Consider the following 23,180-nt stretch of genomic DNA (forward strand, 5'->3'; position numbering starts at 1 on the left):
TTTGGAGTTCCTCTATATGTTCCTGGGTTAAGGGTTTCACTCTGTGTTTCTTCTCTCATTTTATAGGTACCTTGTGCCTTAGACACTAAAGGCTGTGCATAGAAAAATGATAAGGAACCTTTAATGATTATGGCAGAAAGAAACCACAGCACTTTGGAGGAGCATTAAATACCAGGCACCGAGAATTCTTGAAACAGTATTTTTTTTTGTCTGAGTCATCTCATCATAGAAACACCTTTCTGAAGATTAATTCTTAAGGAAGGATTATCTAACTGTCCCGATGGCATTCCTTGCCTTAATTTGCTGAGAAAAACTAATTGGTAAATCATATGCAGAAAATTAAGACACTGAAATAAAACCAAAAATTCTTAAAGGGAATACTTTAGCTTATGAATCAATATATTTCCTTGTACTTTTTCACAAGAAGTTATTTCTACTGGCTAGGCTAGATACTTGGGGAAAACTTATGTATTACTTTTCAGACAATGAATACTAGCAGAGATTGTGATTTAAGCACAAATCTGGATCACAACCATCCTGTCTATGATTCACTGGGTTTTAGTTCTGATTTTTTAGAAATACATTTTTTAATGATCTAACCACCTCTGGCATCATAATAGCACAATTTCAGACTTCCAGAAAATTATATGCTATGTAGAGGAAACATACAAATCTGGACACATCTTCAGAAAAAAAAAATCAATTTTTTCTAAGTGTGTGTTTTATATCTATACCTATAATTATGTCTGTGCTTTGGCTTCTTGTATAATCTGTGTAGAAAGATTCCTCCAGATGCAGTTCAGCATGTTAAGTTAAAGTCCTTGTCATTCTGGAGGAAACTTTCTCATTGACTAAGAAGGAAGCTGTGGAGATTATCCTTTTTCTACTCTTGCCAAGTATTAGTAACTCCAAAAAAAAGAAAGCTCACTAATCCATTTTATATGGACTTAAAATGGCTATTTGGCAGAAATCTAAAAATAAGTCAATCTTCTAAAATAAAATTATTAAGATTATAATTGTTTGTGCTACTTGGATTCTGATCTTGATTAAAGTACTTAAGGTCCCTTTAAAAACATGGTGCAAAGAACATCTCCTAAGCTGTTGATAGATTAATTTGAAAAGTTTCCATAGTAAGGAATAAGGGCTATTAATTTATTGAAGTTTCATCCAATTACTGAGGTGTACATAGAAGAGGCTTATATTTGCATAAGAGCGAATATCGGCTTTTGTTGTTGGTATGACACCTTCATACCAAAAATCTTCAGGGTTGTATTTGTAGTTTTATTGTCAGGACCATGTAGTTCTTGGGAGATAAGAATTCACATAACATTTAATAATATTCTTATAATAAAGGGATTTTTGAATTTGTGAAGACACGGTAACAGAAAAAGCTTTGATTGTAATAAAGTATGGGGTTTATTTTAACTATGTTGTACCTGGATATACAGCATAATGCACTGGACATCATGTTTTAACACATACCTACCAGCTTAAGAGAACAACATGTGTTTGTAGTTGGATGTGGAATTTATCATTTCAAATCTGTATTGTTTCTTAATGCTTTACAATTATTATTACTGAAAGCTTGCTCAGAAGCCTATTGCTGGGGAGCAGCAAGGACCAGCTGCTCCCTCAGGGCTGGGGGCTGAGGAGCCTCTCCCAGTGTCCCACTGTCCCAGTGAGGCTGCAGGGCAGGCCTGAAGGTGGCAGATAGGTTCACCCCAGAGTTCGGATGACCAGGCACGGTCACATTGATCAGGTAGGTCTGAGGTCAAGACAGGTTGACAGGTCAGGTTCATGTCCGGTGAGGGTAACCAATGGTAACATGGTCTGGAGCACTGGACACCTCCCTGGGGTTGGGGGTGGGGTAGGGACAGGCCCCACGGCAGGGGGGAGTCTGGCCCTGCTGCTGCACATGGGGTCCTGGGGCAGGGGCAGGGGCATCTGGGACTGGTGGTGCCCTCAGGGCCCTGAAAACAATGTTCAGTCCACCAGGTAGAGTGGAGGGCTTTCCTGCAAGATTATGGCATCAAAACTTCACTTGGACATCCTGGAGATAAAAACCTTTAGAGAAAAACCTGGAGATAAAACTCCAGCCCGAGTTTTAATATTTGAATGAGTTGTTTTTTTCTTGCATACATACTACCTAGAGGAGATTAGGGTAAATCAGAACTGATGCAGATATCATGATCTTGCAGGACCAGGACTGTATATTTTGGTAAATCTATATTCCCCAAACTGTACTTTTTTGGAAAAAAAGAGAGAGGCTATGGACTTACCTAAACATTTACTCAGGAAAAAGGAAAAGATGGTTTCAAATTCCATTTCCCTTGCTTCCAGGTACCTATCACAGGGCATGAGGAATTCAGCAGCCCTGGCATGACAGGGCACCTGTGCTGTGCCAGAGAGAAGGCTCAAGCAGAATATATTCCCCCATCCATCTAGTGCAACAGTTACGACCTTCTAGTTTACAGTTTCCTGTGTCAATTCCCCCTGGAGCACATATCAATGCTACTGTATCTTCAAGATTAATTCAATGCTACTACTAAACTGTATTTACTCATCATCTTTGACGTCACATCCCAGGCATTTTACCAGCATCTCCTTTGGCATCTGGAATATATTTCCATTTAAACTGATTTGTCTATAATTTCATATGTTTGTTTATTATTTCCTTAATCCATTTCAGAGCTTGCACGTAAGTGTATGTGTATATAGCAACTAGAGATATCATTAAAACTTTGTTAATGTTGGAATGAAATTTTAAGAGAGACCTTTATTTCTACTTTAACTGTTGAAATAGTTCTGCAAATTTAGTTTTATAACTGAACATAGATTAGCTGAATTTGTTGTTTCCTAATAATTGCATGGGGTTTTTTTTTTCAGAAGAATATTCTAACATGTGTCTTTTTGTTAATGTTGTCTTATTTTCTCTATACTAATTTCCTACCCACATTTCCTTTGCCTGAAAGGCCAAGACCTCTGAGAGACCTGTCTAATGCCACAACTACTGAGTAATGTTCCTTCAGCTTTCCTCAGCTGCTGTTCCCAGGATGCACGTGTAATTGCTTTTTTTCCTTGTAACAAAGCACACTATGGAGAAGATAATGTTGTCATAATACCAAACAGAATAGCACTTAAACAGAATTATGTATAACCTTTATAAACTATCCCAATTCAGTTTTGGTTTTCTCTGTTAAACATGGTTCAACTCCTTTCAAACAGGCTAGCAATATTTTGTTATGGAAGGCTGTATTTTGAATTAAATCCACAACAGAGTTGTCAGAGTTCCTGAGTCTGGAGGGTCTTCAAAGTACTCATGAAGACATGAAGAGGATTTCTTTTCAAGATTTCTTTTTTAAGGTTTTACTTCTTGTAGACAACAGACAACAATCATACAGGGAATAAAACATATCTCTGGAGCTCACTAACTCTTGATGAGTGCTTTGGGATTGTTTGCAAAGACCTCAGTTACTGCTTCTCTTCCCTAGTTGTGATGAGACCAGGTAATGTATCACTTATTATGGTGACAAAACCTAAAGAAAAGAATGATTTTCTGGCATGAAAATAGAGGGCCATACACTACATTTACATGCTAAAGCACAGAAGTGTGTTTTGTGATAACAAGCAGCAAAGTAGAAAGCTCTGAGTGAATAGCAACAGACTATTTAAAAACTTTTGTTAGCCATTGTACTCCAATGACTATCATCATACGGTTTCTAGGTTTTCTTAATTCATTCAGTACTTGCTTTGTTAAAAATGTACTCTCTCAATTAAAGTTAACTGGAAACCAAGAATACCTATTTTTCACTCAGTTGTATTCTCAGTTATGCTGAGCTTTATCAGAACTGCACCTTCATGGAGTTCAGCTAAGCAACAGTAAGAACGTGAATATAGGAGCCTAACATCGCTCCAACACTCTTAAATGTGTTCAAATTCTATGTTTAAGAATATTCTAAAGAAAAAAAGAAGACCTATTGACCCTATAAATAAACTTACTGCAAATTATTCACACATCATTACTAATTCATTTCTACACTTAATTTACATATGGTCAGAAGTTAATTTATTGATTTTTTCCCACCTTTTCACCTATCTTTTTTAGATAATTGGTATACGAATTCATTATATAAATGAGATAGATAGTTTGCCGATGAGATCGATGTGTTTTGTTGTATTTTGCAGGCGATTTAAGTGTATATGTGACTCCACCAAAACTTTCATAGTATTAATATGGACAGTTTTGCATTAGACTTACCTAGGAATACAAATGACCAGACTGTTATAAATAGACCTGTAATACATCTGAATCTCTCATTATAATTTATCCAGTACAAATCTGAAATTGTACTGTATTCTTCATTTTCATATATTTTCTGTATTACCCAAGTTTGCTTCAGAAACGTAAAGCAAAACAGATTTCAGATTATTTCATTTGTAAATTAATTAAAATTATGCTTTCACTTACTGTAGAAACTACTACTCATTTCATCTGACATGAAACATACATGATAATGCAAAGCTCTGAGGAGTGAGGTGGGGAAGATGGGTGGACATGGTCTCAGACCCTCCCCTTCAGGAGTATTCTTTCTGCCATTCCTTCCAGTCAAAACATTTTAGAAAGTGACTAACTACTCTTCTATCTCTTCTACCATTCTTTACTCACTTTTTCTTTCTCATACTGAAAGGGCTATATATACTCCTAAAGAATAGCTTTTTAAAGGCACTAGTAAGTCTTTCTGACTGGCACTTTGCAGATCAGGAAGGGATTTTCTAAATAAAGCTGAAAATGGTGATGGTTTGACAAGTATTTTCTTTCCCAACTTCTTTATATAAGTAAAGAACATTTTAACAAGTGATTACTGTTCAGGCTAAAGACTGAAGATCTATCTCTCAGGTGAAATTACACTGGGAAAACAGAGTTCCTGAAGTCCTTTATTTACAAAATTGTCCTTTTGACATTCCCTTTTCTTCTCATGGAATAGAGAGTCAGCGCATCTGAAGATGTCTACCCTGTTTGTATGCCTGGAATAGGAGAACCAAAGAAGCAGGACAAGTAGTGTTCCCAGTCTGGAGTCACTTACATGATTTCTTGTGCCATCCCTTATTCACTTAAATATTTTAATCAACTGGAATGTTGTTATTTCAGCTAGATTAGCAATGATATTGCCCTCTAGTGGACTTATTTATTTGCAATTGTATAAATTATCCTGAAAACGTTTTGAAAACCATGGTCTGTAAAATAGAACAGTGAGCCTGAACCAGAAAATATCCTTGACTGAAAAATATCCCATGAGTTACTTTTTGCAAGGTATGTGTTGAGGATTATAAAATGTAAATTATATTGGAAGACAGGAAACTGCTTGTATTACATTAAACAATGAGTAAAATCTGTTGCAACAAAGGTTCAAAATCTACCTAGCAGTGGCACCAACCAAGCAAGTACAGCATGACCGCCTAAGGCCCAAACCATACAATCAGACTGAGTGGGTGACCGTCATTTCAGCGCTGCAGTATGTGTGCTAATCAGTCTCAATCACTCAGACATTATTCATGTTTTATTGTAGCTTAAATGCTTGGCTAAATTTCTGGAATTAGTCAGCATGTCAAACTCGCATGGCTTCTGTTGGGGACAGAAAGCAAGCTTTGAATGAAGTTCTATCAAAGAAGAAGTAAAGGGTAAGCACTGAAAGGCAACAAAAGAAACTCAAGAAGCGTGTTACAGATTTATCAGGACAGCATGCACAGAACACAACAGGCTGTTGAATGACATTATAAAGACTAGAATTGAAGGGACTGGTCTAATAAAGATCATTAAGGTGAGTAAAATGTAGATAGATTTTAAAAAGAACCCACTGGAGTAAGTACTTAACTCATTGACTTCTAAAAGCATTGTTTAATGAACCGCACTTGCCATTGTAAACTGCACTGAGCATCAATCCACGCAGTTAAACCCCTTCAAATGTGTGTAAATGTGGCCTTTATATCTAAAACAAATTATATTTTATATATTTTAATTTGGAACAGGAATTAATTAAAGTCTCTCTGGGATGTGTCTGAATTTTTATGAAATATGGATTAATTGGAGTAAAACATAGCTTCACAAATATCACAAATTTACATGTTGCAGCAATTCTAATATTAACATAATTTGGTCATTTAATCTGTTTTAAACATCCATTGGGTGGTGTTTTAATATTCAGAGTCCATCAATAAGACCTATTTAATACAATAAGGAGCTACATAAATATTTATTAAAAGACTCGTTATTTTTCTAAACCATTTCTTAGCACATAGTGAGCTTGAAAGCTTGACTGAGAGAGACTGATTACTGTAAATTCCATTGTTTATGCTTTGAACTGAATGGGATTACTTTGGAGTTACACTGTCAGGGCCCTGACTGCATCAGTAGGCTTTACCTACCCTAAGCAGATTCACCTGGACCTTCACCCACCCACTCTGCCCATGGGCACAGGGATGTCATTCAAGCTCATGCCTGGACACCCAGACCTCAGTTATGTTGTAGGTGTCCCTGAGCTCAGACCTATCTCCTGCTGTCCTGGTCTGCAGGGTTCCTGGACAGACCTTGCACCTATGCTGTAGTAGCCTTGTTTCCAGCCCTGTCTCCTGTCACTCTTGAGGGGATCCCTGGTCTCACCCTGGTCTTGACTCATTATCCGACCTTATCTGGTACTGTTGATGGACCCTATCCCTCTCACCACCCTGCCTTTGTCAGGGAGGGCACTGCCCTGCCTGCGCCATACCCGCTTTCAGCTCTTGAGTCATACTCTTCAATGGACTGGTTGGATCTTGCTGCTCCCTGGCAAACAAGTGAATAAAATGAAAATTTTTCCCTAGCAGATCTACATCCAGTATCAGTAAATTAGGCCAAATCTGTATTTTCTTTAATCTTAGGAATCATGCTTGATATTTCTGAGTTTTAAGGGCAGACAGAACTTTTACACATCACTCATAAAGAATTAGAGGTAATTTTTTCTACAATGTATTTCTTGCATTATTCTGACTATTTTCTAATCTGGTATTATTCTGCTTCTGTCATACACAAGCCTAACACATTTATAAAAAACACATTCCACTTATAAACAAATTCACTTATAAAAAAAAATTTTAACAATTGCATGCAACCACTATGTTGTATATACATTTTAAAATTTGTTTTCAGATCACATAATTCACCAACTATGATCCCACAGCAACTGTTGATTTAGGTAAAAAATACATTGGGATCCCCAAGGAAAGTCAAAAAGACTATGAAAGAAGAGGCTTCCACAGCTGAAATCTAAAATTAGGCAAACACAAATCATCCTCGGACTATTTGGTGCCTACCTGGGAGTTAACATCTGGAGATAGGGGAATTGCATAGCATCAACCCGGTGGTGAAAGTGTGGGCAGATACTGTATATCTTATGCATCCTTGGAGAAGAAAGCAAGGAAATGGAATCTGGCAGGACATTGCTTTGCCTTTGCTGTAATAAAAAAATCTATCAGTTCAAGTACTCCACAACACAGGTATCACCATACTGATATAAAGCATCATATACATGGCTTCTAAGAGTGAGCAAGATGAGAGGTGAGATGTGTGTCAGTCATGCACACAGTTCCATCCCTGTACTATTCCTGGGGTCAGACCAACTATAAAACACTCTATATGTAGACGTTGAAAGCAACCAAGCATTTACGTGGTCATAATTAACTGTGATCCAGCACTACATTACATCAAAAGATGTCACTAAGGTGGATTCCTCATATTAAGGAATCAATTTGGCATTCTCACAGAGTTTGAATTGTGCTTATCTTCCTAAGAATTTCATTAAATTCTATGAAATTATAAGACTGACCCTATGAATAAGATCAACAGAATTCAAATTTATGGCAATATTTGTGAATAAGATCCTAGGACCAGTTTTATGAGATCTTGAGATAGTGAACTTTAACTGAAAATTTATTGCGGGCACTTCCCATTAGATCTGTGGTTTTATATTAATTAACCTGATATTTAAATTCTGTAGGAAGAAATATGTACATCTATCTCATGGTTTGCTTGATCTCAGTGGGCCACATTAATAGTTTGTTCCTCTGTATAGTTGGTAGACTAGTGTAACTGAAAGAGAAACACTTTTTTCATCAGTTGACTTATCTTTCTTTTCCTTTCCCAAAAATTCAGAGGAAGTTTGCCAACTTGCACTAAACTGTGTGTATTCTTTTATTTTAATACATAGGAAACATGCTCCTCTGCCTGGTGTTACCCTTTCTACATCTTTTTATACTTAACAGTCTCACCCTTTTCCCTGCCTCTTAAAACATCCTTATTAACTCAAGGCCATAGCTGGTATATAATGGATACTTTGAAGAATAAAAATATGTACTGCTCAAGTAATTGTCCAAGAAATTTCTCTTAATAGAAAAAGCACAGGAGATAAAGTTCAAAATACAGCAAAGAATAAAGGCTGTTCACCTTACATACATTGGGTGAACTCACATCCCTGAACTGTAACTGTATGACAGACCTCCCTTTGAATTTCATTTGACCCAGGATTTCACCATTTTTCTTATAAGGAGTCAAAAACTGTTTTCTGCACTACCTGAAAATCAGACTTGGAGGGCAACAACAGTTCATTTCTTAGTAGGGCAGCGAGGTGACTGGATCCAAAGATATCTTTTCTTTTATCTTGGCTTTGTTTAACATTTTCCTAGTAATTTTTTCCTTGCTGTTTCAACATATTCCTGGCAATTTCCAGACTAAAGATCTTTTCTCCCAATTCAGTCAAGCAGTAATAAAGGCTCATAGTTCCACTTCTTGATCTCATCCTATTACTTCATTATTTCTTCATTCCATTGTTCCAATCATGATGTTCTCAGGTGGTATCATTTTTCCTGCTTTCTCTTAGCTGCACTGATACCTCATCCTTACTGAATATAAGCAATCTCTTGTCTACATCTGAAAAGGATATTCCCCTATTCAGCTTGATCATAATTTTTTTATCACTGTTTTTCTCTTTTCCCATTTTTTTTACATTTTTCAGCTCTGCTTTTTCCTTATTATGGAGCAATATGAAAGTGGCCTTCAGACGGACGTCACAAACACAACCTACCACTCTGCACAGGGAAGAGATTGTTTCTTCTGCTCACTGCAAAAGTGAAAATTTCTCCCAAAGAACGGGGAACCAGCAGAGGTATTAACAGGAAATGGGGAAAGACAGTGAAGCCTGAGAAGGCCGACACTGCAGGGATGTATCAGAAATTGTAAGCTCACATTCTACCTCTCTGCTGCTTCTCTATCTTCTGATTTTTTTTCCTTACTTTATTCTTCTGCCTTCCTTCTAGATAATTTAAGCTCTGTAGGTAACTGATCATATCTTCTACAAACAAAAGAAGGAGTAGCATGAAAGGTACACTTAGTTTTACCCACAACCTGGTTCCAGGAAGGCAATGCAGAATTTGTATAGATGGAAAAACTTTAAAATTTACAACCTACTATTAGCAAAACTCTTCCTTGAGCATTCCATTATAGTATGCATGAGTCCCACATGCGATTAGATATAAAGTGAAATTATCTGAAGCACCTGAAAGTGGAAGAAGCCAAAGTTTCAAACTGGTCTAGTGCACAACTAATTATATAATTCATCACAGTCCATATGGAGGCAGCAGTGAAAAAGGATAGCAGCACAGATGAAAAATAAAAAAACAAACAAACAAATTATATTGGGTAATGACTACATTTTTAAAGAACTAACTGTTCATTTATCTTCATCTTAACTGTCCGTGGTGCATATATGAGAGATGACCAGAGTCAGTTTAATTTCTTTAATCTTTATGTCGTAAAAATCACAGAGCATATTCATTTTCACCAGCTTGGTAAACTAGCATATGATTTTAGGATGGGACTTCTGAGGAGACTGTGTAAACAGAAAGGAGACCTAAAGATCCTTGGCCTTCACATGCACTGATCAGAGGGTTGTTCCCTACTTGGAGCAGTACAAATTGGGAACAATTGCACATTTTTTGAGTAAAATGAATGAATATGGTAAGAGAACAGAAACATAAGAAAAAAAAATTATCTTTCCTCTCCCTTCAAGGAAATTACAAGAAAAAGACACTGACTGGGGGCCACAGAAATAAAATCTCTGGCGCTGCTTCAGCTTAATCCCAGATAATAGTTTAAAGAGAGACAGTACTAAAGAATGGCATTAGTATCCTCACACATTTTAAAAGGAGACATCTGGTTCCTAGGACTTTTTCTTTGCTTGTTTTCCATTTACCTGCAACTGATGAGGTTTCCAATTGCAGTGTATTTGAATTGCCTTGACTAGCTCTGTTTACAGTTACAAGACTCATCTTCCTTAAGCATTCTCCAGCATTTCCTTTAAATTAACTACTTCTTAAAAAAAGGTAACTAACCAAATAAGTACAATCCTGCACTCTAATTCTAGTTCACTACAACATTTATAGACAAACACAACCAAGAAATGCAATGCTGAAGTGAATTCATTAAAGAAATTAAATGAATATTTACAGAAATAATTTCCTTTATTCACTAGATTACCTTAATGAGAATTGCTCTCATAAAGAGTAGGTTACTCAACCAAAGGTCATGCCCTTGCATGCCTCACTTTGTTGTTCTAAACAGTACTGGTGTCATATTTTGCTTCTCTACGCCATACTGTCTATTCTTCTACTCATGTGAAAGGCTTCTAGCCATATGGGCCATGAGTTTTTTATAAGGGACTACATGCTCAGAGGTGCTGTTTCTTCTTCTTCCCTGTCTTCGTTACTGAAACTAAGTCAGTGGTCTTCCTGGCTGTAGACATTTAGGCCAAATAAGACACACAGCTTATTACAGTGAACAGAAGAATGATATGGTGAGCAGTGCCACTGCTTATCTTGAAATGACCCCTTTACAGCTGCATTAATAACAGGGTGGTCTTCAATAACATGGACCAAGATTCAAAAGTTTTCCTGTTCTTGCATTTTTCCCCCTCCAAATGGCAAGTGGCATATATTCCTTTAAAAAAAAAAAAAAAAAAAAAAAAAAAAAGCTAGAAGCTATCTATGTTCATGTACCAGAAACACTATCTTACCTACTTATCTTATTCATCTACCAATACAGGGAGAACAATCTAGAAAATAAGCTGCTGTGGTCAGTATCTTTAACAATTCTCAAGTTCATGTTTTGAGAAGGGCAACAGGATGGCTACGGTCTGATTATTGGCATCTGCATAGGGTACAGACAAACTTTACCCTTTTTGCATCTGTAAAAGCAAGTTTAGAGACTATACTGGTAACTACTATGAGGAGCTATGGGTTTCTGAAAATGAGATCACTTCCCAAAGCTGTACATGCTGTAAATTACATCACAATCATATTATTGTCATCATGTTCTCAGAATGGCAAGCTCATACCATTCCAAGCAAGTACATTTTAATCATCAAATGAAAAGCTTTTAGTTCCAAGAGCTAAGGAAAAATATATCAACTGTCAGCAAAAATGAAGGGAGAGAGTACTAGTGCTTCAAAGAGTAGTCCTGTTAGTCAGCAAAATAATGCGTTCCACAAAAGCCCACAAAACTTCCCATCATGTGAGGATCTTTCCTGACAAAAAAAAAAAAAGGGAGAAACTTCTCTTTAACAAATAAATTTAATGTATGAACTGGAGAAATGCAAATATTTCTCTGCCCTATATTCATTCTCAAGGAGTGGAACAAGTAAAAAATTTGTTCAATGGAAAAAATAGTTCTATACATACTTAAATCCAGATGAAATATAAATTTGCTATCTTTTTAATGTTGATTGCATTGTCTACCTATAATTCATTAAAAAGATAATTCAGTGGATCGGTTATTTAGTCCATCTACTTTGCTTTGAGGCAGGACTAACAAACTATTTTTATAACTTTCATGCCCTCCCTAAGTAGCCTTTTCCAAAGTTTATATATTATCACAGCAAGGAAAAAATATGTCTAAACTAAATGTCTTGGTTTTAAATTAAATCAAATTTATCCCACAGTGATGGGGGATACATGCATGCTTTTCATGACACCTGTACAGCTTCATAGCTATCATTACCATGTCCTCTGTACTGTCTTCCTTTCTAGGCTACACAAATCCAATTTCTAGTCCAAACTAAAACCTTTTCTCATACTCTTTTAAGTCTCTGATCACTTTGTTGATCTTTTCCCTTTGTTTTCTCTTAAAGAATGGTGCTCAAACCTACACTTCTAGCTGAAACCTTATCAAGACTGAGGAAGGAATAAAAATTATCACTCAGTGTTGTCAATTTTCCATGAACCACTCCCAGAATGACATTTACCCTTTTTGGCAACACCTTACAAACCTTAATTCAGACTATGGCACATCTCTACTTTTATGTAGTCCTTCTTGCATTGCTCTTCCTCAATTTGTATTTGCCCATATCTTTCCAAGCATGGTATTTGTATTTGTCATCATTAAATTTAATCAGATTTGGGACCTTTTCTCTGACATACACTGATCTCCAGAATACCTGCAAACACCATAAATATTGTGCCATTTGCAAACTGCATAGCTATGCCCTTCATTTCATTGTTTAAATTATTAATGAAAATATGGAACTGGCTTTCAGAGAAGCTGTTTCTCTGAATGGGTCAGCTGGGACAGAAATGTACCACCTCTCCATAGTGACACAAAACTATCAAAAACTAAACTTTGACAACATTTTTTCAACCTCTTCTGGTAACTTAATCTAGACTGTGTAAAATTAACATGACAGTATACTGTTAAAGAGCTGGCTTTCTAAAAGCTGTACATTAAGAAAGGAACTTTTTTCATCACCTAGTCATGTATTGTCCCACAGACTTAAATCCATGCTGCCCTCCATGAAAAAAATATACCAAACTGATTGGTGAATCTACCAAGTAAAATGGAAGTATTTGTTTTGTCATGGCAACAATGTGCTTTGGTGGAGAACAGAGCATTCAGCTAAAACATACAGTGCAAACAGTTAATGTAAATTTGTGACCTGAACCATCAAATCTTGAAAATGCAAAATGTGAACTATTTTGATTCTATGGGAAGGTAGGAGAAAGCAGATTCCCAGGTGCCAGTTCAATACCATGATGCCAAATGTCATTGTATGAAGTACTGTCAAGTAACCTGAAATTCCTGAGGGCTGGAAAAGTACATATCTGGTAATACTGCTTTAAAGAAAAAAGTTAAGAATATGTGGCATGTGTTGGCAAACCATGTTACTTACATTGTTATGATTTAAAAGGGAAAAAGTTAGTAAGAATCCAAGAAACTGTATAGCATGATTAGGAAAAAGGCTTACATTTTATTAAGTATTTGTAAAATGCCATAATGAAAAAGCGCCCTTAATACATACCAGAACCACTTTTGAATACTGAAGTAATCTTGTTAGACTGAAGACCTAAATTCCACAGACTTGGCATTTACCTGAAATTCATAGTATAAAAATTAAACAATATTTAGTGTTCAATGTTATTAGTGCTTCTCTTGTCACATATGCATTAATCTGTTCTCTTATGCATTAGCAAAGTATTTGGTTGTACTGTGCTGCAGGGAATTATTTAGGTCAAATACAGATTTCCTGAGACAGGTCCTTTGGTAGTAAAAGTCAGTCTCATTGAAAGCAATGAAAGTGTCAGTCTACAGCATATTGACCTGAGTCCTCACCTCAATGCTGGAAATGCATCTATCTGCTCTATACTTTTTCAGAGCTGAATTTTTAAGCAAATGATTTTTAATTCACAGGTTATTTGCAGAACAATTACTGGAATTTTCCAAGTTTTATATAAGCCTGCATAGCTTCATAAGTAATCTGATTATTATTTATGGTCCCTGAAAATTTTCTGTATGATCATATATTTACCAATGTATTTGAGTTCCTCATCTAAATGTAAAATCAGCTATTTTCTTTTGACTATTGATCACTTATGTGGTTTGAATATAAATTTTCTCTCTGTGGATATTTAGATTTTTAACCCTTTGGGTTAAACCCTTTTTAACCCTTTAGGTTTTGAATATTCCTATGATAACCTTTGCTCAGAACTACATTGTCTAAGGAAGAAAAACAACTACAAAGCTTAGAGTTAGACAAGTAAACACTACAACTATATGTATCTTAATATCATGCAAGTGAAAAATGAAGCACAAAACATAAACAAATTTCCAACTAAATTATTTCATAAACTCTGGTCTCAAAGTTGTAATAATAATTAAAGAATAGACAAGCTGAATTATTTGGTTAATAAAAAATGTTAAATTTACAGATTTGATGTTCCAGACTGAAAAATTAGAGCTGGTAAAATGGAACTTGCTCCAATAATTAATGAGAAAATTTCTTTTATTTGATCTAATCTCCATTATCTCTGTTAGTCCATATATACATACGTTCTCATAACCATACCATGCATATGTTTCATACTCATTTTGCTCAACACTAAACATGGATGAACGTCATATATTTGAAGGTAAGTACCTGTATGGGCTTGGGAAAAGGAAGAAGCCATCGTCTCAGAACTCCACCTCTCACTCTACTTTCTGGCAGCTTTCTGGGTAATTGTAATGAAAAACTAGACCTTAGGTTCTCTTTATAAGATAATCCAGAACTCTGCCTTGTGTGCTGTCCCTCCCTCTGTCCAACACACACACATGTGTGTGCACGCACACATATACACCCTCTGACAGAACAGCAACCTTAGTGTGCGTGTTACAATGAAAACCCCACATATTTCTAATGATGCTGTTGTCATCCTCTGTCCTCCAGAAATTTTACTCATCCTGACAAACACAGGAATGTTCTAACAAAATGTGAGCAACTTTCTAAAAGGTACAAATGTTTTTATCTGCCTTTGGGTCAGTCAGAGATGAAGGTGTGAAAGTCTACTGAAGGCCTCTCACCTCATAAAGCCCACTCACTATATGACGAAGGGGATTCTTCACTATGAATGACTGGACACAGTAATGATGCTAATACTACTAAATAGTATGAACAGTAAGAAAGGCTTTCAGAGCAGTTAATAAGTTGGGCAACTGTAATATCAATCAATTAATGTAAACCCTGTGTAAAGCTCAGGTGATGACTAAGCAACTAAATAAACTGCAGTAAATTCACTTTTAAAAATAATTATCTATATTAGCAAGTCCCTTTCTAATTCTCCTATTTTTACTTTCTTTCATTTTTTTTTGTCCTTTCCAACCACAGGACAATGAAATAGATTAAGTGTAAGCCTAGTGCTTTCAAATATGCCTGTGGGATAGATTTGTCCAGTTCGCATAAAAATTAACGAGAACTAGGTCTTCAAATCTGCTAGGTTGCCTTGAAATTTCAACCTGAAAGTATGAGCACTATTTGAAAGCCTCTCTCAAGCTAAAGGTCTAAGCATAATTCTGCCTCTTCTTCAGTTATGCATGAGTAAGAACATATGCTTAGGATCTCTACTGGGAGCCCCCTTAATGATATGGAACTACTGTATAGCCAGTTCTCGTTCACTTTTATGAAGTGTCTTGCAATACAGAAGTTAGAAGAAAATAAAATTGAGGAGAGCAGAAAAATCCCAGAAGGAAGACAGACGAAAGATATAAAAACCTGTATGTCTTAGATTAAAGAAAATTTAAATATATATATACACATTAAAATATCTATTAATATATAGAGACATTAAAATATATAGACATATATCTACATAAAATTTTTATATATATATACACATTACAAATCCGTAAATAGTAGATTTCCTGAAGAAATAGAATACAAAACATTACAAGAACCAGAATTGTGTTTGTGCTTACACACTGTACAGAGCAGAATTGGGGTGTGTGTGTGTGGGTGTGTGTGTGTTGCAAAAATCTTCAGTAGTTTTTGTGTGACTTTTCTGTGCCTAAGTTATACAGGTCACATCAAACTGAACCAGTAAGACTCTATTATAAAGTCCACACCATAATCACCTATTCTCTATGTGTTCCTCCCAGAATACAAATATAAAACCGGACTGCTTATCTCACTCTCTTGCCAATGTCACTGTTACCAGTAGCAATGTATAAACAGACTTGTCAAGGCTAATAACCTTCAGTTGTGCCTCATCACTTTATCTTCCCATCTTTTTCCTTTACTTGTGTGCACTAGCACTAGAAATATAATGAATTTAAATCTATTTTTGTAGCTCTGCACACACTTACAATACAATCATACATACAGATAGGTTTGAAGTGTACCTCTTTATATGAGGTCCTCCCCTGCAAAAATGCTACAGTGATATTGTGGCAGACCATCAGATTCTAAGACATTTCATCCTCTTCCCAACAATCACATCTACACCAGCATCTTCACCCTTTTTCGTATATTTTATGTAAATTTTTTAAATTGCTGTTGCGAAGGTCATGACTACTGCTGAAATAGCAAAGAACAGCCAGGATGGCCATAAAATTTGACTGATGAAAAAAGTTAACAAAGTAAAATTCAGTTTAAGCTTAATTACTTTAAAATCATTCCCTATCCTCTCTTTCCAGAACAAATATAAATTAAAAACCACTTGTAAGAGTAAGAAGAGAGAGTTCACATGGCTCTAATGAGAAGTAAACTGTGTTAAGACCAGAGGAACTGAATGTTGTTTAGTCAGAGGAGCTTGGGTAGAGGAAAACTGAGTCAGGTCCAGACTTATATTCCCCCAAAATAGGTAAAATCATCTATATGGTGCAACCAGACCCTGTACATATGCAATGCATTTTCAGATAGCGTAGCCCTGGTAAACATGTCTACCCTACTATTCTAAATAATTCATTTTTTGAATCTTTCCTTCCCTTCACCTTCTTAACTTTTTTCACTTCAGGATAAGTGGGTTTGTAAAAACACACCCACACTTCAATATTCCTGCACTTAAAAGCTGCATTTCTAAAATTGTTAAATGTTGCTTGCTAGACCATCAGCATTCAAGTTAAAAAGTTGAAACTGCACATGGAACCTTAATATTAGTCTCATAAGAACGTGCATTTTTTTATAGTCCTCTTTGACCTACCACTATTTCCCAAATGACAAAAAATTAACCAATTATAGCAAAAGGATGCGAAGATAACCCTAACATGGAAGTAAATGTTGCCAATACAAGGGGAAAACAAGCAGGTTGTAGTTGGAGGAGCACAGACACAGAGAAACTGAATCCTCTGTGTGTGATTCTTCCTCTCTCACTTGAACAATTATTTCAATCGGATAGGTATCTGTCACTTTGGGTGTATCTGTATTGCAGAATGGAGTAATATATAAGCTTAACCTTGAATGAACCCTCCTGTTCCTTGCAGGCTGGCTTCTTCAGATAAATTTTCAGGTATGCCCTTTTAAAACACGTTTTCTGTTGTTAACACTGCTCTCTTTACAAGCAGTGTGCAGTTTTCTTCTCTAAACAGCTATTCTTGACCCAAAATCTCCTATATGAATGGCATAAACTAAAATAATCTTAAGGAGTCACATGTGCCTGATGTTTTTGAGGAAAGTAACTCCGGTTCCTGGGGTATCAAAGCAGCAGAACTGCTTTTTAGACCCTAAACTTTAACTCATGCAAAAGCAAATAAGTAAAGAAATTATGCTGTGATGATAAAGGTATCCTTGAATTTATATGCCAAGTATAATATTTTTTTCTTGACTCTGCAGAACAGTAGCTCTAAGAGATGCAGTGATTTCATTAATGACACTGGTAATTAACGCTGAAACTCACCAATGATATTTATATGTTAACATTCCTATCTATTTTACTGCTACTTGTTTTGCCAGATGCATCCAATGCAGCTATGAAACATCAGAGTCTTAGGTTTACTCTTCAAGTGCCAAATGCAACCCTATTTCTCCCAAACTACAATTGCCAAGACTCATCTTTCCCCAGGTAATACTTCCAACATTCATTTGTGCTGTAAACATATGGAAAAAAATTTACTTAAATAGTGTGTTGAAAGCTGAAAATAGACAATATAAAATTAATTTATGTGGACAATAAAAATAAATGACACGGGTTGTAAGTACAGTTAATTTGGGGAGGTTAATTAAAAGAGTAATTTAAAAAAGGTCTATTTTAACCATCTTGATGTTGAATTTCCAGCCAGGTTAGAGCAACACAAAACTGGGATAATTACCTTCCATTTAAGATTCAACCTGATATGGAATTATGGAGGCCGTTGTGTTTATGTTATAGAAGCCTCCTAGGAACTAGACCTTTGCACACTTTTGAAACATAGTATTTATGACAGACACCTGTTTGTTTCTTTGTTGACCAAACCCTTCAGTATTTCTAAACGGACTTTGATACTTTTCAAGCTACGCTAGAGTATTGTCTCAGAATTCCTCGTGTCGTCCTCCCTAAATCTGTCACACTCACCTGTCACTGCCTGTTCTTCTCTTAGCTGCTAGCAATATCGATCTTACACACAGGGCATCTTGTAAAAATGAAGGAGATAATATTCAACACAAATTGTTAAGATCTTACAACAATCACTGGACACTTCTGACACTACTGTAAGCTCAGTGAATAATCACCAGCACAGTCCAAAGGACAGCCGGACCACTCGTAAGCCTTTGCCTGTAAAGAACCCTTTAGTTTGGGACATATATGTTGGGAAATTGCAGATGGACTTATCATAGAATCATAGAATGTTTTGGGTTGGAAGGGACCCCTAGAGGTCATCTAGTCCAACCCCCCTGCAGTGAGCAGGGACACTGCTAACTAGATGAGGTAACTAGAGAGACTTGATGCTTGAATAGCCCCTTCTTGCTCTGCAGACTGAGCCAAAAATCAGAAAGCACGGAGAGAATGCATCAGGAGGGGGACAGAAAACAGCAGCATGAAAACTGTCATAAAGTAGAGAAAATAAAGTTTGATATAAAGTGTTACACAGAGTAAATAAGTAATGACTTGGCTGCTTCACTGCATTTTTTGGATCTATTCTTCACTAACCCAATATTGACTCATGTTCCTAGAATGTTCTTATGAAATTATTATTAATATATTTTTATTATTACTATTGTGTACTTCTTGATGTTTTTCTTTCAGAAGCCACTTCTCTTTCACACTGTATCTTCTTTCTCTTTAAAATGTATTTCTCCCAGTCTTCAGCTACAGAATTGTATTTTCTATATCTATTTCTCTTGGCCACTTCTCCTGCCTTCAGGAGATTAGAAGATACCTGCTCTACTTGCTGAAATAGGTGTTGTCACTACAAAGACTAAAATAACTGAAGACCTGACAAATGCCTCACACAGGAGGTTTTACCTCAGAATAGCTCCCTGAGACAGAGAAATCATATTGCAGACTAGGAAATGATTGGTTAGATCGGGTTAGATTAACTTGATTTGTAGTTCCCTGAACAAGCACGAGAGTAACATAACCTGAGTTGCCTCTGCTTTGTGCAGACATTTAGACCTGATGACCTACAGAGGTCTTGTTGAACCTAAATTACTCTATGGTGTTATGGCTCTATGAATCAGAAATTCAATTTATAACTTCATTTTTTTTTAATTTTTACTCTTTCAGACTTTCTTCCTCTCTGACTTCACGCTCTGTGTGAAAAGTTGCAACCAAACATGAGCCAAAATATCCCGAGATTTTATTGACTTTTAAGACTGCAGGAATTTTCCTTGTGATCCTACAACAACTGCGTGTGAGGTTTTACACCATCATTTATATTTATCTTTACTTAGGTTCTTTATAGAGCCATCGGTGGAGCTGTAAGACAACACAGTAAAGTCCACTGGCAGTGTGAGTTCTAATTCCTGACCAGATAGCCTCATGCCTACAGTGAACCTTGTGTAAATGAAGGACCATAGACACCTGAACACAGGCAATGGGAGCGTGATCCTGGCAGGAATACATACTCAATGCAATAGTCCCTCCTACACTGTTAAACTCATCTGTTGCCTTTCAAACAGTCAAACAGAATTCATAAGGACACATCTATGAAAGTCTCATTCCATGAGTAAAAGGCCAGGTGTTTGGAACACCTTTTTTAAACCAGAACTAAATATAGCAGTGTGAGATAAATATAGATGTGTGAGATATATGTTACCTACACTCGATCTTTGCAATTTATTATATCATGTAATGAAGCTCTCTTCTCTTTAAAAGTTCCAGCTGGTACTATCAGCAGCTAAGCAACACAAAATGCAGAAAGGACAGCATGTGATATTTTTATTTTTTTAGTTCTCTCATTAATTTCTATTCAGAACTGATATAGAGCAAAGTGGAAGATTTTTGCCCTGTTTTGGAAGCTGGACATGGGAATGTTTAATGACTCTGTGTCTGCTTCCAGTCATCATTCACTGTAAATCTGTGACTATAGCCATCCACAAAGGACATATTCTACAGCCTAAGAAACTTGGCTGGTAAATGGGCTGATGGGGAGCCCAGGAGAAAGACTTCTTCTGGCCTTTCCAAAAGGCTAAAAGTTTTAGAACTAAATGGAAATCTGAGTTTTTCAATTTTGCTTCCCAACAAACCTGCTCACTGCTTATTAATTACTGCTGGTAACTGTCACAGGCAAGAACAGAAAAACTATATTGGTGTTTCATAAAGATAAAAATCTGCAAGACACTTATAAAAAGTATAGGACTTGAATCATTCAAGTACTTCAACAAAAAACTCCCATTTATTTCCAGTTGCATTTTGCTGCTTCCTTCCTTCTTTACTTACCCTTTCATTTTTGTTGCTTTTTTCTGTATTTTCTTTAATCTCTCTCATAATCCCATACACACATATCTACAAACAGCCCTATGTATGGAGTTTTAAATTCTTTCCTATTTCTCTTTACCTTCTTACACACCCCCTGAGGCTCTGACCCTACTCCTGTATGTTCCTTCCCACAGCTTACTCATAAATATTCAAAGCCCATTCCCATCATTGCTGGCATTTCTTCCCTCACACAAGCATTCCTGAATTATATTTTTCACTTCAAAGATCATCTCTGTCCTTCGTATGCTTTGTTTCTTCCCTTGGCACTCATATTCACACATTGCTACTCTCTTTCGTTAAAAACCTCTTTCTTTACCTGTGTGGTCTCCCACTCTCTTTCTCAAACATGCTTACAAATACTCAGGCGCTTTCATTCTCCACCACTCTATTCGTACCGTTGCTTTTCTTCTTCCGTCTTCTAATAGATACAGTGGAAAGGAAGGAGGTAGCTGTATTCATGGCCCTATGCTTTTCACAGTAAACAGCCACAGCAGTCCTGACAGGGCAGACAAATGAAGTTCCAGTTACAGGAACATATCTGTTTCCATTTCCATTTCTGGGTATTACACTAATGGCAGACTCTACAAGATACACCAGCAAAAACAGAGCTAGTGCTGAGAGCACCAAACAAGTAGAAGGTCTGTTAGGGGAAGAGGGAAACCAAAAGATCAGTATAAAGTTAGTTAAGTGTTTCTCTTACACCAGTTACAGTGATTAATTCATAGAGTAATAAAAGGAAAGAAATCAGTTATATACTAGAAGCAAAAAAGTTTACTGTATTTTGTAATACAATCCACTGCCCTAGGAATGGAGAGAGGATAGCTGTAACGTTCTTGCCTATCAAACCTCTGTATGGAAGAGATTCCTCACTCCCACTAGGTATCTTGTTCCAAATGCTGCTACCATCACATTTTAGAAAGTTTTGTCTAACACCGAATCTGAACTTTCTGCGTAATTTAGTTGATTCATTTTTTCCTGCATCCCAAACCCAGAAAGAATGAAATATCTCTGTCCTTTTCACAGCAACACTTTCCGTATAAAGACACCATTTACACTCAGTCCTCTCAGACTAAATAAATAGCGTTCTTTCGACTTTCACACATAGGTCTTACTTTCTAAATGTTTTAATATTTTGTTATTTTCCTCTGGACTGTCCTTGGTTTGGGACCAAAACCAGTTGGCTTCATCAATCCTTAGCAGAAAAATAATTAGTCCTGTCAGATGTACTGCACAGCTATTAGTACACCCCACAATGAGGCTGCCTTGTCTTTTTCTTTAACGGTAGCAGGCTGCTGACTCATATTTACTTTATAGTCCATTACAGCCTCCAGATTCTTTTTCTGAAGTGCTGCTGTTTTACCAGTATCCTTTTGATTTTACTTTTTAATTTTTCTTCCCAAATGTAATTTGCATTTATCGGTGTTAAGGTTCTTCCTGATGGTTCCAAGGCGTTTCTTTAATTTGTTAAGATCATTTTGACTTCCGATACTGGCCACCAGAGTGCCAACAGGTCCTTCCAGCTTGCTGCCAGCTCTGTATTTCATGGTTTCATCATTCGCATCACTAACAATCTGAAGAACAGAAAACGTCTTTAAGATCAAGCAGTTAAAATGAAAAAAAGTATTATCACATATGGAATTCTGCTTAAATATTTTTACTTCTGGTTAGGCAGAACATGACTTCTTCAGAGATAACTGCCTTACTCTTAAGATGTCAACAACAGAGAACCTACCACATCCCACGTCCTGCTACTAGGTGTTGTCAAAATTTTGTATGTCTGATCTGCACGTTTCAATTTTGCCCATTGACCTCAAGTATCTGAGTAGAGCAGATTTCATCTGTCAGGTATGTCTTTTGCTTCAAGCTGTTCCATATCTCGATTAAGTATCTCTGCATCTTTTTTGATAACCAAACAAGTAAAAATAAGGTAATTTTTCAAATTTTGGAATTCTTAAATTGCTGCTTTTTTTTTCCAGTAAGCTTTTCCCCCTCCCTCTCTTTCCCCCCAAATGCATTATTATTGCAACTAGCTTGTCTCACTAATGTGGTGGATCATCCCACCTTCGTCTGGGTAACCCTGCTGACATACCAAAAGGCTGCAAAAAAAGTCCCATTAACCATAAAATCACCGCAAGAGTAGTTTATCTGCCATTATCACAAGGCATTTTAAACATCATGGTACCCAGCATAAAGTCTGTCTGTGCTGTAGGTATTTCACACATTGCTTTCCATTAAATATATGGCAGTGTATTTGGGACACATGAGAATACCCAATACCCAGGTTTTGTCCGGCTTGTTCGTATCACTGTTAACTACACTATCGTGGCCACACTTTCTGTCAGCAGTGACTTTGGATTTTCCTCCCAGCCGCGGAAAGGGCAAACGGCTCCGTGACACCCCAGGGGCTGCGCGACGATCCGCCCCCGGCAAGGGCCGCGCTGGGGGCAGCTCCATCCCTC

Source organism: Egretta garzetta, unplaced genomic scaffold (genome assembly GCF_000687185.1).
Source record: "Egretta garzetta isolate BGI_Z169 unplaced genomic scaffold, ASM68718v1 scaffold453, whole genome shotgun sequence".
In the NCBI taxonomy this organism is placed as follows: Eukaryota; Metazoa; Chordata; class Aves; order Pelecaniformes; family Ardeidae; genus Egretta; species Egretta garzetta.